The sequence below is a fragment of the Suncus etruscus genome, chromosome X, assembly GCF_024139225.1.
Source record: "Suncus etruscus isolate mSunEtr1 chromosome X, mSunEtr1.pri.cur, whole genome shotgun sequence".
NCBI lineage: Eukaryota > Metazoa > Chordata > Mammalia > Eulipotyphla > Soricidae > Suncus > Suncus etruscus.
This window is the reverse complement of record NC_064868.1, coordinates 34,430,800-34,447,588: the sequence shown is the minus strand read 5'-3', so window position 1 is coordinate 34,447,588 and position 16,789 is coordinate 34,430,800.

Sequence of the window (16,789 nt, the reverse complement as noted above, 5' to 3'; positions counted from 1 at the left end):
TATTGGATAAGGGTCATTATGGTTTGCTGCCTTTCTTTCTTTTATTTTTTTCTTTGTTCTTTCTGAAGAATAGCCTTTTTTCTCTGCACTATTTAGATCCGAACGAACCTTATGATATGTACATTGAGATGTGTTCAGTGTGATTTTTTTTAAAACCAAATTGTCTTCCTGTAGTCACAATCTATACTGTAGCCTTTTAAGAAGTCTTGCTTTCCTCGACTGAAAGCCATTCTGAAACCCTACAGTATCACAGGTGAGAAAGTTGGTTCTTACCCGCCCCCCAACACACACACAAACCCCAAAAATAACAGCACTAGTAATTCCACTTACTAAGAGTTTATTTAATTCTATGTCAGCCTCTTAACTGCTAAAGCACTTTGTGGGTATCAGCTTTTTTCATAAAAAGAACTTTTGTATTTAATACAAAGTTTGCTTTGAGACTTTTCAGCATACGATCTTTTTCCATAAACTTGTACAGTGCAAAGACATTTTGAATACCATGGTCGATGACGTCCCATGCATGGAGGAAAACAAAAATAATCAAAAAACAAAACAAAAAACAAAACAAACAAAAACACTCCGCCTTGCAAAGTTTATTCCCACGGTTGCTTCATGCCGGCCTGGCCCTGCCCGGCCCAGGCCAAGAGAATCTTCCACACACAAGATGACAGCCACTTGGGAAAAGAGCCATAGCCCGCAGGGAGGACCAGTGTCTGGAGGGCTGTGGTGGCCATGAGGGTGTGGGGCCACATCCGCCCACCCACCGGCACATTTTCTTGGAGAGAGCACTTCCTGGCCAGAGAGCACCCCCGAATGGGACGAAGACCCGTTTCTGGATGTGCTTAGCAGAGAAGCCTGTGGCCCGAGCCCCCTGCCATGCTTCCTGGATTACAGGCCACTGCTGCCCCCATAGCAAAGGGTTGCAAGCACGTGGCTAGCACCAAGTCCAGGATGGGTATGGGGGTGTCATTTTCCTGCCCCCATCTTTTCCCGGACAGCAGAAGCCAGGGGGAGCCTGGCATATAGGAGGGTCTCCTCTGGGGGACCGCACTTGGGACCTCCCAAAATTCCAACATCAGGGTGGATCTTGTCAGAAGAGATGTCCCCACCACCTACACCCTCCCCATGGGCACCTATATGCACACACACCCATTAAGACTGGAGTCTCTCCATATTCACAGTAGCACATAAGGCTTGCACTCCGCTCTTATATCTAGCAGCATGGGGTACGTTTGGCAGTTCACCCCATTAGGGGGTCAATAATTTATGACCACCTGATTTTATGAATTTCTTTTATCTAGACAATAATTGTAAATAAAGTATTCACCGTCTCTGCTCATTTACTACTATGCAATGGTTATGCTTTCCATGGCTGGCTGCTTCTTCCCGTTGTGGGGGCCTGAAAGGTTTTGGCGAACAGGAAAACAAGGCATGAAGCCACGTGTGACAAAAAGCTCTGTCCCGGAGACTTTATGGGACTGTGGTTTCCAGCTGCTTCCTCTGGGCCCTGGACAAGGGCTCCGGGGAAAGGGGACAGATTCAGCTCTGAATCAGAGCTCGGCAGCTTGTCACCCCAGTAAGTGAGGGAAGATCTGGGTTGGAGGTGGAAAGTTCCCTCCCCAACCAGGACAGAGAGCTGTGGAGGGGAAGGGGCCGCTTCTGGCCCTGTCCAGGACAGCCACTGCCCAAGCGAGGACCTGCCCTGTATCCCACCACCTCATTTTCTGCTATCCGATCTGGCCTGGCTGTTGCTTCTCTGCACCCTGGCCCTTGAGGTCTACTGGCATGTGCTGGACTCAGTCTCTTGTTCCCTAGACACAAGTTATCGTATTTGTCCCTTTAGAGGACTTGAATGGAGAGATGAGACCTTTGCTTTTGTGGGTTTTGTTTTGTTTTTACTTTGGTCATGGCTCTTCTATTTGTGTTTCAAAGTAAATGTCACAATTTGGCCAACTCTGACCCCAAATCCTGAACTGACTTTTTTGCTGTTGATGCATCTTCCTACCATTGTAAGTTTTCCCTTCGGACAGTAAATGCTGACAGGAGGAACAAAGGGGGGCATGCAGAGTTTATTTCCTACCATTGCACATCCCCTCCTATACCCTAGGTCAGGACATCATTAGGAGAGGCCCTGCACCTTTAGAAGTACCCCCACCTGGTCTGTGGAGCTCCTCTCCCACCTGAGGCCCACAGGTGCTCCTGCAGGGCATGTGCAGGGTGCGTGGCCCAGTGTCCACATGTCCAGCTCTCGTCCAGACATCTGTCTCACTGCCTGTCTCCTTCCCACAACTGCTTTTTTTCGAGGGAGGGCCTCCTCCTCTAGCAGTTGGGTAATAGTTTTCTTTGGGGGCTCACACGCTTTGGTGCTGGGGGGTTTACTCCCAGATATGTGTTTGGAAGTCACTTCCACAGTGTTCCAGAGACCATGTGGTGCTGGGGATCGAGCACATAACAGGTGAGCCCCCAGTTCACAGAGCTGTCTCTCTGGCCTTATAGCAGGTTCTTTGGAAAGGCAGCAACAGCCTACACGATCCCATTATCCTAGCTCTAATCCTAAACCTCCCACGTGGCTCTCCCTGAAACTCCCCAGGGTCCCCCATTCCACCAGGCCTTCCCCTGGTGGCCTTCCAGAGAGGAGCCAAGCCCCTGATTTCAAAGTTTTCCTAACCCAAACATTCATCTGCCAGAGCCAGGACAGAGAGGTCCTAGCCTTGGGCACCAGCCATCAGCCCCTCCACCAAAACTAAGATATTTTGAGGTTGCTTAGGGTCTCCCTCTGGGGCCCCCTGAAGTCTGTCCATGATGTCTGTGGTGCTCACTTCTGGACTGAACCTCTCAGACACCACACTCTGCTCATTCTCATGGGCATTGATTTTCTGAGGGGGTTGTAAGGTCATGGTGCCGTTCCCCAGCTTCCACAAGCTGCCCGGGCTCTGGGACAGAGGGCGTGGCTCGGGAAAATGGGGCTGGGAAGAGACTGTGCTCTTGATTTCTCTGTATCTCTGGCTTGTGCTCTTTGTAATTCATGGGATTTGTCTGCCTTTCAACACTATACTGAGCAATAACAATAAATGCACACGTGGAAACGCAGGCACCATTCCCCTTACCATGCCTTTTTACACAGGACAGATGGAGCTGACCCCCCTCCAATCTCTGGAGTTTGGAACCCAGGGGGAAGTGGGAGGGCAAGTTCTCAGTCCCAGGGCTCTCCTCTGTCCTCTCCCACTGTGAGATGGAGGCTTGGGATTTCCTGCTATAGGCATCATCCTCCATGGAAATGACTGATCAACTTAGAAAACAAGATTCTGGAGGAAGGAGAGGATGGGAAGAGAAGGCAAATAAGGAGCAGAGGATTGGGTGAGAGGCAACATAAAATTGGATCTAGGTTAATCAGACAAAGGTGATGGGAGAAATGGACATGAGGCACAGGGGTCTCCCACTCTGAGGAAGGGAGAGGCCATGTTCTAGCCGAACAAAAATGTGCCCTGGGGCTGGAGAGAGAGCATGGATGTATGGCATTTGCCTTGCATGCAGAAGGATGGTGGTTCGAATCCTGGCATCCCATATGATCCCTCAAGCCAGCCAGGAGCAATTTCTGCTTGTAGAGCCAGAAGTAACGCCTGAGGGCTGCTGGGTGTGACCTAAAAAAATGTGCCCAGACCATAACAACATTTTAACTCTGTATCTTACAGTGACTTAAAAATAATGTAAAAATAATGTGCCCAGGGCTAGAGAGATAGCATGGAGTTAGGGTGTTTGCCTTGCACACAGATGGATGGTGATTCAAATTCCAGCATCCCATATGGTCCCCAAGCCGGCCAGGGGCAATTTCAGAATGCAGAGCCAGGAGTAACCCCTGAATGCTGCCAGTGTGACCCAAAAAACAAAACTAAATAAATAATGTGCCCAGATCAAGAGATGGTTCCCCACCTGGGCTCACAGTTTGAGGAATGGCTGAACAACACTCATGTGCACAAGCTCTCAAACTCCACTCTTGAGGAGCTCCAGGGGAGCTCAGCCTCCTGCCCCCGATCAAGCAAGATTTTCAACCTGGGTGTTCAAAATGGGGGCAACTCAGCAGTGAAGCACTTGCTTGCCATGCAATTGTGAGGTTTGATCCCTGGTACCACATTGATGCTTGCCTCCAAGGGATCACTTCCTCCTCCCAATCAGAGCAGGAATATCATCCCCTATCACAGAAGAGGAGACGGCAGCTTAGAGAAAAGGGGACAGCGCAGTCCAGATGACATAACTGGCCCTCAGAACCTGGTATATAGGGTCAGAGTAATAATGCAGTGGTAGGGCATTTGCCTTGCATGCAGCTCACCCAGAATGGACCTGAGTTCAATCCTCTGTTTCCTATATAGTCCCCCAAGTCAGGAGTGACTTCGGAGCACATAGCCAGGAGTAACCTCTGAGCATCGCCGGGTGTGAAGGAAAAACCAAAATAAATAAATAATAAAAGAACCTGGTATATAGTATCTTTTCATCCAGCTCTCCCTGCAAACACCTTAATAAGTAATAATGCGTTGCCCCAGATCCTAATTGCAGAGCCTACACTAGAGAGTATCACTCAGAATAATAAGCCATGTATTCATTACTTGGGTGCTACCTAATAAATCATTCTCAATAGAAGAATATGGGGCAGGGGCCAGAGCGAAAGTACAAGGGCCAACAAAGGGCAGACTCCAGTTTGAATCCTAGCATCCCATATGGACTCCGGAGCCAGCCGGGAGTCACTTCTGAGTGCAGAGCCAGAAAGAAGTAACTCCTGAGTGCCACTAGGTGTGACTCTCTCTCTCTCTCTCTCTCTCTCTCTCTATATATATATATATATATATATATATATATATAATAAATAAAAAGAGGGGGTTGGAGAAAAAGCACAGTGATATAGCATTTGCCTTGCACGCAACCAACTCAGGAAGGACCTGGGTTCAATTCCCAGCATCCCATATAGTCCCCTGAGCCTGCCAGGAGCAATTTCTAAGCGCAGAGTTGGGAGTAACCCCTGAGCACCATTGGGTGAGACCCCAGAAAAAAAGACAGAAACAGAAACCCCCCCCCAAATGGAAGAAAAATATGGGGCTCTGATTGAAATCCTGTGCCTAGCACTCAGAGAACCAGCAGTGCAACTATAGATAGTCCCCGAAAGAACAAGAGATGGAAAAACCTAAGCTACACCCCCAGCTCTTCCCAGAACCTGGAACCTTGAAGGATTCTGCATGAAAGGAAAATAATATGTCTTGAAAGCTAGGGACATAGTGTCACTGCCCTGAGGCCCAGGCCTAAATTCTTTGTTTGTTTTTGGGTCACATCCAGCAATGCTCAGAGATTACTCCTGGCATATGTGTTGCTGGGGATCAAATCCGGGGTCCACCAACTGCAAAGCAAATAATGCTCTACCCACTATGCTATTGTTCCTTCCCCACAGTCCTACATTCTTTAGAGAAAAAAAAGTTGAGGGACTGGAGAGATAGCATGGAGGTAGGGTGTTTACCTTGCATGCAGAAGGTTGGTGGTTTGAATCCCAGCATCTCAAATGGTCCCCCGAGCCTTCCAGGAGCGATTTCTGAGCATAGAGCCAGGAAGAACCCCTGAGCGCTGCTGGGTGTGACCCAAAATCAAAAACAAACAAACAAAACCTGCCACTCTCAGATCACATCTGCAAAGCTTGGTGATACCCTGAGTCAATGATGGATAGCAGCTCTACACCTTATACCTGCACTCCAGCAGAAAACATCATCACCCAGACTTCTTAGCACCTGTTTCAAGATAGGCAAAGAGCCTAAATCCCACCTAGGCCACCAGAATAGGTGGAAGGTAAAAGAAGGTCACCCACTCTGTAGCTGAGGGGAGCCCCTAGACAGCAAGCAGTCCAGCATTCTCTTAGGCCAACTTGGGAGTTTCAGGGCTTTGGGCTCTAGGAATTGGATCCTGGGTTTGAGTTGCTGGGCCTAGCAGGGGTTCTAACATAGGCCAGAGATTTGTAGGATCCCAGGAGTGCAGGGAAAAGAGTATTTGCACCCTAGACTTGAACAGGGCAGTAAGAGGGGATGCAATATCTGGGAGGGTCCCCCTTGGCCTGCCATGCTCCTGTCCCAGGCCTTGGACCCAATGATATCTTCACCCTCTAAACTCTGGGCCTAGGTTCTAACTAAGGCCAAAGACTTTGTAGGATCCCAGGAGTGCAGGGAAGAGAGTATTTGTACCCTAGACATGAAGAGGGCAGTAACAGTGGTGCAAAATCTGGAAGGGTTCCCCTTGGCCTGCCATGCTCCTGTCTCAGTCCTTGGATTCAATGATACCTTCACCCTCTAAACTCTGGGTCAAGATCCAAAGCAGACAGAGACGGTGGAAGCCCTATTAAAAAATAAAATAAAACCTTTAATTTCCTGATGAATGTCAAAGGAAGGCAGAGGAGAGAATTCCAAGAGTAGAAATTTCAGGGTTCCTCCCTACCCAAAATAAGACTGCATCACAGTCACTATGGAAACAAGAGCCACATCTCCATAGACAGAGCCACCTGTCGGCAGGAGGAAAGTGCTGCAGCAGCAGCGGCCCCGAAAACCCGGAACATTCGTGTGCTGGATCGCGTTGCTGCTTGGAGGCACCTCGGAAACGGAACGGAACCAGAAGTGAGCGATTCATGATTTGGTGCCACCGGAAGTTGCCACGTCGGAGTCCAGAAAGTGCTACAACCGCCGCCACCATCGTAAGTCGTGTCCAGGGAGGTCCAGTGGGGTTTGGGGTGATCGCAGGCCCAAGTGGCTGGTACTTCAGTGTCTTCCAATCGGCAATCTCTGAATAGTCCGACTCCTCCTAAGAAAATAGAGTCAGCTCTCTGCCTGGCGTCCCTAATAGCCGGCTTTTACTCACTCCATCTTTCTTGGCCTTTTCAGCCTGAGTGGCTCCAGGAGATAGTTTTCTGGCGCCCTTCCTAGACCTCTGGGGAGTGCTTCAGGAGTTCAGAGAAGAGAAACTTGCAAAGTCAACAGGTCCCTTCAGCTTCTCCCAGTTGCCAATATCACAGCAATATTTCTCCACAGAGAAACGAGTCAGCTGTCTGCACGATGTCCCTAATATCAGGTTTTTACTAACTCCTTCTTTCTTGGCCTTTCAGCCTGAGTGCCTCTAGCATAAACATTTTTTGGCCCTTTCTAGCCCTCTGAGGAGAGCATTAGGTAATCCGAGAAGAGAAACATGCCAAGCAAACAGGTCACTTGAGCTACTCCCAGTTTCTTCACACAGCAGGACTGACTCCTCCATAGACAAAGGTGTCAGCTCTCTGCCTGGCATTCCTGATGGCCGGTTTTTACTCACTCTATATTTTGTGGTCTTTCGCCATGAGTGGCTCCAGGAGACTTTTTTTGAGGCCCTTCCTAGATCTCTGTGTAGAGCTTCAGTAGAATGGAAAGAGAAACACACCAATCCAACAGAACCATTCAGCTGCTCCAAGTTGTCAATCTCACGGCAGGGCAGACTGCTCCACAAACATAGGAATCAGCTCTCTGCCTGGTGTTCTTGATTGCCAGTTTTTTCTCACTCTGTCATTCATGGCCTTTTGGTCTGAGTGACTCTAGGAAATAGTTTATTGGGACACTTCCTAGCCCTCTGAGGGGAGCTTTATGAGATCAGAGAAGAGAAAATCGCAAAGCCAACAGGTCCCTTCAACTTCTCCCAGTCACCAATCTAACAGCAGGGCAAACTCCTCCACAGACAAAGGAGTCAGCTCTCTGCCTCATGTCCCTCATAGCCGGGTTTTACTCATTGCATCTTTCTTGACTTTTTGGCCTGAGTGGCTCCAGTTGACAGTTTTTTGAACACTTCCTAGCCTTCTGAGGAGAGCTTCAGGAGATCAGAGAATAAAAAATTGCCAAGCGAATAGGTCCCTTCAGTTTCTCCCAGTAGCCAGTAACACACCAGGTCCTACTACTCCACAGACAGAGGTGTCAGCACTCTACCTCGCATCTCTGAGAGTCAATTTTTAATCACTACTTCTTTCTTGGCCTTTTGGCTTGAGTGGCTACACCAGACCATTTTGGTTGGGGGGTGGCTCCCTAGCCCTCTGAAGATAGCTTCAGGAGATCGTAAAAGAGAAAAACGCCAAGGCAACAGGTTTATTCAGCTTCTCCCTGTCACCAGTCTTACAGCAGGGTGGACTCCTCCACAGACAAAGGAGTCAGCTTTCTGCCTGGTGTCTCTGATAGTTGTTTACTCACTGCATATTTTTTGGACTTTGGGCCTGAGTGGCTCCAGGAGATCGTTTTTTGGGGCCATTCCTAGCTCTCTGAAGAGAGCTTCAGGAGATCAGAGGAAAAAACAAGCCAAGTCAACCGGTCTCTTCATCTACTCCCAGTCGTCAATCTCACAGCAGGGCAGACTCCTCCACAGACAAAAGAGTCAGCTCTCTGCCTGGCACCTGTGATAGCCGGTTTTTACTCACTCCGTCATTCTTGGAGTGGCTCCTGGAGATAGTTTATTGGGGACTTTCCTAGCCCTCTGAGGACAGCTACAGGAGATCAGCGAAGAGAAACTCACAAAGATAATATGTCCCCTCAGCTTCTCCCAGTCACCTCGACAGTCAGCTCTCTGTCTGTCGTCTCTGATATCAGTTTTTTACTCACTTCATCTTTCTTGGTCTTTTGGACTGAGTGGCTTTAGGAGGCATGTTTCTGGGCCCTTCATAGCCCTCTGAGGACAGCATCAGGAGATCAGAGAGGAGAAACATGCCAAGCAAACAGGTCTCTCTGAGGACAGCTTCAGGAGACAGAAAAGAGAAACACACAAAGCCAACAGGTCCTGTTAGCTTCTCCCAGTCGTCATTCTCACAACAGGGTGGACTCCTCCACAAATGAGTCATCTCTCTACCTTGCAACCCTGATTGCGGATTTTTAGTCATTCCGTCTTTCTTGGACTTTCAGGCTGAGTGGCTCCAGGGCACAATTTTGAGGGCCATTCCTAGCCCTCTGAGGAGAGCTTCAGGAGACTGAGAAGAGAAACATGCAAAGCCAACAGATCATTCAGCTACTCCCAGTTGCCAATCTCACAGCAGGGCTGACTACTTTACACACCAAGTAGTCAGTATTCTCCCTGGTTTCCATAATAGCCAGTTTTTACTCAAACCGTCATTCAAGGCCATTTGTCCTGAGTGGCTCCAGGAGACAGTACTTGTGTGCCTTCCTAGTCCACTGAGGAGTTCAGAGAAGAGAAACTTGCAAAGCCAACAGCTCCCTTCAGCTTCTCCCAGTCGTCAGTATCACAGAAGAGCAGACTTCTCCACAGACCAATGAGTCAGCTCTCTACCTGGCATTTCTGATAGCTGGTTTTTACTCACTCTATCTTTCTTGACTTATTGGATTGAGTGGCTACAGAAAACAGTATTTTTGTGCCCTGCCTTGCCCTCTGGGGAGTTTCAAGAGATCAGAGTAGAGAAAAACACTAAGGTCCCTGCAGCTTTTTCCAGTCATCAATCTAACAGCAGGGCGAACTCCTCCACAAAGATTTTAGCTCTCTGTCTCATGTCCCTGATAGCTGGTTTTGACTCACTCAATTTTTCTTGGCCTTTAGGCCTGAGTGACACCAATTGACAGTTTCTTTGAACCCTTCCTAGCCTTCTAAGGAGATCTTCAGGAGATCAGAGTATAAAATAACACTAGGAAAAATGTCCCTTCAGCTTCTCCCAGTCACCAAATTCATATCAGGTCATACTCCTCCACAGACAAAGAAGTCAGCACTCTGGCTGGCATCCCTGATAGCAGGATTTTACTCTCTCCTTTCTTGGCCTTTCAGCCTGAGTGGCTACAAGATAGTTTTTTTAGGCCCTTCCTAGCTCCTGAAGATAGCTTCAGGTGATCAGAGAAAAGAAACACACCAAGCCAGTCAGTCCCTTCTGGTTTTACCAGTCTCCAATCTCACAGCAGGTGGACTCCTCCACAGAAAAGGAGTCATCTATGCTCTGCCTTGCGCCCCTGATAGGCAGTATTTACTCACTCTGTCTTTATTGGCCTTTTGGCCTGAGTGACTCCAGGAGATTGTTATTTGTGGCCTTCCCTAGCCATCTGAGGACAGCTTCAGGAGATCAGAGAAGAGAAACTCATAAAGCCAATATGTCCCTTCATCTTATCCTAGTCACCAGTATCAAAGCAGGGCGGACTATTCTATAGAAAAAGGAGTCAGCTATCATCCCTGTTATCAGATTTTTACTAACTTAGTATTTCTTGGCCTTTCGCCCTGAGTGCCTCTAGGAGAATGGTTTTTGGGCCCTTTATAACCCTTGATGACAGCATCAGGCGATCGCAGAAGAGAAACACGCCAAGCAAACAGGTCCCTACAGCTTCTCCCAGTCACCAAATTTACAGCAGAGAGGACTTCTCACAGACAAAGGTTTCAGTTCTCTGCCTGGCATCCCCAAAAGCCAGTTTTATTCACTCCGTCTTTCTCAACATTTCGGCCTGTGTGGCTCCAGGACACAGTTTTATTGTGCACTTCCTAGCCCTCTGAGAACAGCTTCAGGAGATGAGAGAAGAGAAAGTCGCAAAGCCAACAGGTCCCTTCAGCTTCTCCCAATCACCAATCTCACAGCAGGGTGGATTCCTCCACATACAAATGTGTCAGTTCTCTGCCTTGCATCCCTGATACCCGGATTTTACTCACTTCGTCTTTCTTAGCTTTTGTCCTCAGTGGATCCAGTAGATACTTTTTGGGTCCTTCCTAGCCCTCTGAGGATAGCTTCAGGAGTTATGAGAGCTGAAACACTCCAAAAAAACAGATACTTCAGCTTCAGCCATTTGCCAATCTCATAGCAGGGCAGACTCCTCCACAGACAAAGGTGTCAGTTCTCTGCCTGGCCTTCCTGATAGTTAGTTTTTATTCACTTTGTCTTTCTTAACCTTTTGTCCTGAGCACTTCTAGGAGACAGTTATTTGAGCCCTATCTAGTCCTCTCTGTAGAGCTTCAGGAGATCAGGCAAGCGAAAAATGCCATGCCAAGAGGTCCCTTCAGCTTCTCTTCTCCCAGACGCTAATCTCACAGCAGAACAGACGCCTCCACTTACAAGGGAGTGAGATCTCTGCCTGGCATCCCTGATATCCTGTTTTTACTCACTCCTATCTTGTCCTTTCGGCCAGAGCAGCTCCACAAGACAGTTTTTGGGTCCTTCCTAGCCTTCTGAGGAGAGCTTTAGGAGATCAGACAAGCAAAAAATGCTGAACCATGAGGTCCCTTCAGCTTCTCTCAGTCCCTTTTCTCAAAGCAGGATGAACTCCTCCACAGACAAATCAGTCAACTCTCTGCCTGGCACCCCTGATAACTGGTTTTACTCACTCTGTCTTTATTGGCCTTTCAGCATGAGTGGCTCCAGAAGACAGTTTTTGTGTCATTAGTAGCGTTCTGAAGAGAACTTCAGGAGAACAGAGAAGAGAAACGCACCTAGCCAACATGTCCTTTCAGGTTCTGCATGTCACCAATTTCACAGATTGGCAGATTTGTCCACAGAGAAAGGAGTCACACTCTGCCAGGTGTCCTTAATAGTTGGTTTTTACTCAATTCTTCTTCTTGATCTTTTGGCCTGAGTGTCTCCAGGAGACAGCTTTTTTTCTTTCCTAGCCTTCTGAGGAGAGCTTCAGGAGATCAGAGAAGAGAAACACGCCAAGCATACAGGTCCTTTCAGCTTCTGTCAGTCGACAATCTCACAGCGTGGCGGACTCCTCCACAGACAAAGGAGTGAGCTCTCTGCCTGGCATAAGTAATTAGACGTTTTTAATTAAGTGCCTCATGGTGTCATTTCTCTTTCATTAGCAGAGGGTGGAGAAAAGCTAGTGTGAAGGAAAAAATGCATAAAACTCTGGAAAATACCAGAAGGTTCATTATACAATAGTGAAAGGGGAAAAATATATATAGAATAAAAAGACAATCAACAAATTAGGTTTAGCAGTGTGCCATGACAGCATTCTGTGAGGAAAAAGTCTGGTGCCTTGAAGAGCTTTCTAGGATGTCAAAAATGGGGTGCTGGGACCGGAGCGGTGGTGCAGGCAGTAGGGCATTTGCCTTGATTGTGGCTGACGCAGGATGGATCTCAGTTTAATTTCCAGCATCCCATATGATCCCCCAAGTCAGGAGCAATTTCTATGTGCAGAGCCAGGAGTAACCCCTGAGCGTCACTGAGTGTGGCCTCCCCAAAAGAAGGGTTCTGTCAGCCCTTTGCTCTCAGGAAAGCTCCCACAAAAAAGCGGGGATCCCTCCCAGTCCCCAATGCCAGAGATGAGGTTAGCCAAGATATGACTGTGGGACCATGTTCTGAGCTGCCTCCCCTTCTGAGAATGGGGTGGGGGGCAGAGGATATGCTGGGGGCTTCATTGGCTGCAGCGTCTGCATTCCACAGATGGGGAAACTGAGGAAGCTTTATTGTCCAATCCTTGAACTTGGGTCTCAAGGTTGTCACGAGGGCTGGACATGAGCCAGGTTCATAAATGGGCCTTTGCAGCCTCTTCCCCACAATCCCTTTTCCCTTCTTCCTGTCTGCCCTGCTGTTGTGAGCAATAGAAGGAAGGCAATGGGCCAGAGATTGGGGGTTCAGGTTAAGTGGAGCTGAGGGTTAAGGACAGTCATGAATGAGGGGACGCAGGCACAGTCAAGGGCGTGGGGTCCCTCTGTAATCTCTCGAGAAATCTCACTCACTGTGTGTGACGAGGATGTGTGGGCACCATGTATGGGGCGCAGCATGGGCCTCAGTTGGGAACACCTGTAGCTGCCTTTGCAAAGTCCCCACAGCCTTTGGGGCTCTGGGTGCATAATAGAGCATATCTTTCCTGCAGAGAGCCCCACACCAGCATTCCCAGCATGAGGTCCCAAGAGGGCAATTAAGACTTGGCTGGAAGGCAGCACAGTAAGAGAAGGACCAAGGCACAGAGGCAGGAAGCTGCTCCCATTGGCACAGGAGGAAATGAGAGGCAATGGACAGGGGTCACGAGTTACTCGGGTCCCCACAGGCAGCACAAACAGAGGGCCAGCCCTTAGCAGGTGCTGGTAAAGCACTGCCAAGTGAGCAAACAAAGAGTGGCTATAGGAATGTACAGAGGACATCATCCACATCCAAACTAGAATATGTCCTCCCACTCTCCCTACTCTGTCTCTCCTTTCTCTTCTCCATTTCTGTCTGTCATTGTCTCTCTGTATCTGTCTGTCCTTTCTTTCTATTTTTGGGTTTTTTTGGTCACACCCGGCAGCATTCAGAAATCGCTCCTGGCTCTATGCTCAGAAATTGCTCCTGGCAGGCTTGGGGGCCATATAGGATGCTGGGGTTTGAACCACCGTCCTTCTGCATGCAAAGCAAACACCCTACCTCCATGCTACCTCTCTGGTCCTCTGTCTGTCCTCTTCTCTCTCTCACTCACTCACTTACTCATTCTTCCTTAATAAACCTATAGACTTTACTGAAAACAGCAGAGTGAGGGAAACCCAGGGCAAAAATGTGGCCCCACAATAGAAGGCTGTCTTGAGGGGATGGAGCCATGGTGCAGGCATTTGCCTTGCACGTGCCAACCTAGGATGGACTGTGGTTTGATTCCCCAGCGTCCATATGGTCCCCCAATCCCGGAGCAATTTCTGAGCTCATAGCCAAAAGTAACCCCTGAGCGACACTGGGTGTGTCCCAAATACAAAAAAAAACAAAAGAAAAGAAGGCTATCTCGCTTGTGCAAGGCCGTGCACCCCAGCACCACACAGAAGGACTGAGAATGGGGACAGACCAGCACCATAAACACAGTGGCTCTGAATGCTGTTCTAGTTATGAGTAATGCAGGTCATGAAATGTTTCCTGAAGGCTGGAGAGATAGGACACAGGGAAGGCATTTGATTTGTACACAGATAACCTAAATTTGATCTCCAGCACCATGTAAGGTCCCCTAAGTACCACCAGGAGATTCCTGACCGCAGAGCCAGGAGTAAGCCATGAATAGCAAGTCAGGAGTTAGCCAAAACTAGCTGGTTATGATTTAAACTAGAAGACTTGTGGCCCCAGAACAAACATTGGTTTGTTCTGACCATATTTCCTTCCTCACCATTTATGCAATATTTTTTTTGGTTTTTAGGTCACACCTGGCAGCGCACAGGGATTATTCCTAGATCTACACTCAGAAATCGCTCCTGGCAGGCTCGGGGAACCATATGGGATGCTGGGATTTGAACCACCATCCATCCTGGTTTGGCTGCATGCAAGGCAAACGCCCTACCACTGTGCTATCTCACCAGGTCCATTTATGCAATTTTCATCTGTGGCTTCCTGAGAATAATCTGTTGGGGGAAAAAACGACATAAATTGCCAGCATTGGTCCAACTTAGAAAAACAATATTGGGGCCAGAGTGATAGCACAGTGGTAAGGCATTTGCCTTGCACATGGCCGACTGGAGACAGGCCCTGATTTGATTCCTAGCATCCCAAATGGCCCCAGAGCCTGCCAGGACTGATTTATGCACACACACAGTTGGGAGTAACTCTCAAGACAGCCTTGGTGTTAACCTTCCCACACATGCTGACTGACCAATATATAAGCAGTGAGTGAAGACTATTGTGAAGATAACATGCTAAGATAAAATGCTTGAAATGACAAAAAACTAAAGGCCAGGGAGAAACAGGGAGGTGCATCATTGACTACATGTATGAACGAAGGTGGCACACATCACAGATGTCATATGAAGTGATGACCCTGCTGTCCACGATACCACTGTTCAAAATTCAAGTTCACATGTACACACAGGAGAGCATGTAAAACTGGTCATATCTGTGTACCGTGTGTTGGGTTGTACGCATCAGAACTTGGGGTTATGCCATTGCCCCCCAGAGCTAAATCCCAGAGACACTGGATGAGGGTTTTGTTTGGTATCTCTCTGAAGCATTTTCCCCATGCTTCTGAAACTAGAAGGGTATAGAAAATTAAAACACAAAACAAAACCCAGCAGCTTTTACTCAGGGAAATCTGAGCTGTGTGTCTATATACTTTAGTTGTATACTTTAGCCGAGTTCCATGCTAATACACAGTGTGCTCCATCACTTTCTGTATACAGATGACAAGACAAAAGGTAAATCTGTGTCTGCTTGCATGCACAGGGCTGGCTAAGGTCTGATCTCTGTCACTGCATCATAAATCCCCCCAAACTGCTCTGTGAAGCTGAAATGGAGGGGGAAGCACTGCTGGCGAAGCCATACCTCCCAAAAATTTTAACAAAAAAGTTACAGCACAGACAGGGGGATAGAGAAATAATACAGCAGAAAAAGGCTCTTGCTTTGTATATGGTTTAATCGTCAGTATCCCACATGGTCCCCCAAGCACCACCAGAAGTGGTGTTGTCACTAAGAACCACCATGTTGCCTGTCTAAAGAATTAAAATAAATAAAATAAACAGAGGATCACAAGTAATACCAGATTGAAGTGAGAGGTTCATTTTTATTTGTTGGTTTTGGTTTTGAGGCCACACCTGGTTGCTCAGAGATTCCTCCTGGCTCCCTGCTCAGGGATCACTCTTAACAGGGTGAGGGGACCATATTGCGTGCTGGGGATTGAACCTGGATTGGTCACATGCAAAGCAAGAACCTTAACCCTGCATTATCTACTCACCAGCTCTTTTAGTGCCTCGTTTTCCCAAACTAATCTTGTGTGCCTCCTCTCCTCCTGAGTCAGGCCTAGCTATAGAGGGAAGTGGGGGGAGCCTGGGCTCCAGGTGGTATTCCTGGGGCAAGAGGACTAGGCCCAGGGAGCAACCCCCCTCTCTCTGCAGCCCCCAGAGAAGGAGGGCGGCCTGCCCCGACAAGTGGGCAACAAGACGGAGTGTGTCCTGCTTGGCTTCGTCTTGGATCTGAAGCAGGACTACAAGCCCGTGTGGAGCCAGATGCCAGAGGAGAAGCTGTACAAGGTGTACACCTTCAACTTGGTGTGCAAATCCATGAGCACCGTGATCAAGCTGCCCGATGAGAGCTTCCGCATGTACAGCAAGGGGGCCTCGGAGATCGTGCTCAAGAAGTAAGCAGGATGCAGGGATAGTTCATGCCAGCAAGGGGTGCAGCATGTGGTGGGGGTGGGACACAGAAATCAAGTGTACCAGGAGCAGGGTGCAGTATCCATGCGTGCCAGCAGAGGGCGCCACATGCGCCTGGACGCAGTACACATACATGCCAGCAGGGGGCGCCAAAAGTGCCAGGATGCAGTACTCATGAGTGCCAGCAGGGGGCGCCAAAAGTGCTGGATGCAGGAATCAAGCGTGGCAGCAGAGGGCGCCACATGTGCAATATTCCTTTTGCCAGAGGGGGCACAGCACATTACAGGTGCAGTATTCATGTCAGCCAGCAGGGGCAGCATGAGACTTGATGCAGTGTTCGTTAGTGCCAGCAGGGGGCACAGACTGGGGGTACAGTATTCAAGAATTCCAACAGGGGGTGCCACATGTGACAGGGATGTAGTACTCATGAATGCCAGCAGGGGGCGAAGCATGTGACAAAGATGTAACATTGCAACATTCATGCTGCCAGAAGGGGGCTTAGCATGTGACATGGGTGCAGTGTTCATTACTGCCACCAGGGGGCACAGCATGCGACAGGGGTGCAGTACTCATGAGTGCCAGGAGGGGGCATCACAAATTCCAAGATGCAGTTCTCATGAGTGCAGGGGGCGTCACAAGTGCCAGGATGCAGTAATCATGCTGCCAGCAGAGGGCGCCTCAAGTGCCAGGATGCAGTACTCATGAGTGCCAGTAGGAGGAGACACAAATGCCTGGATGCAGTACTCATGAGTGCCAG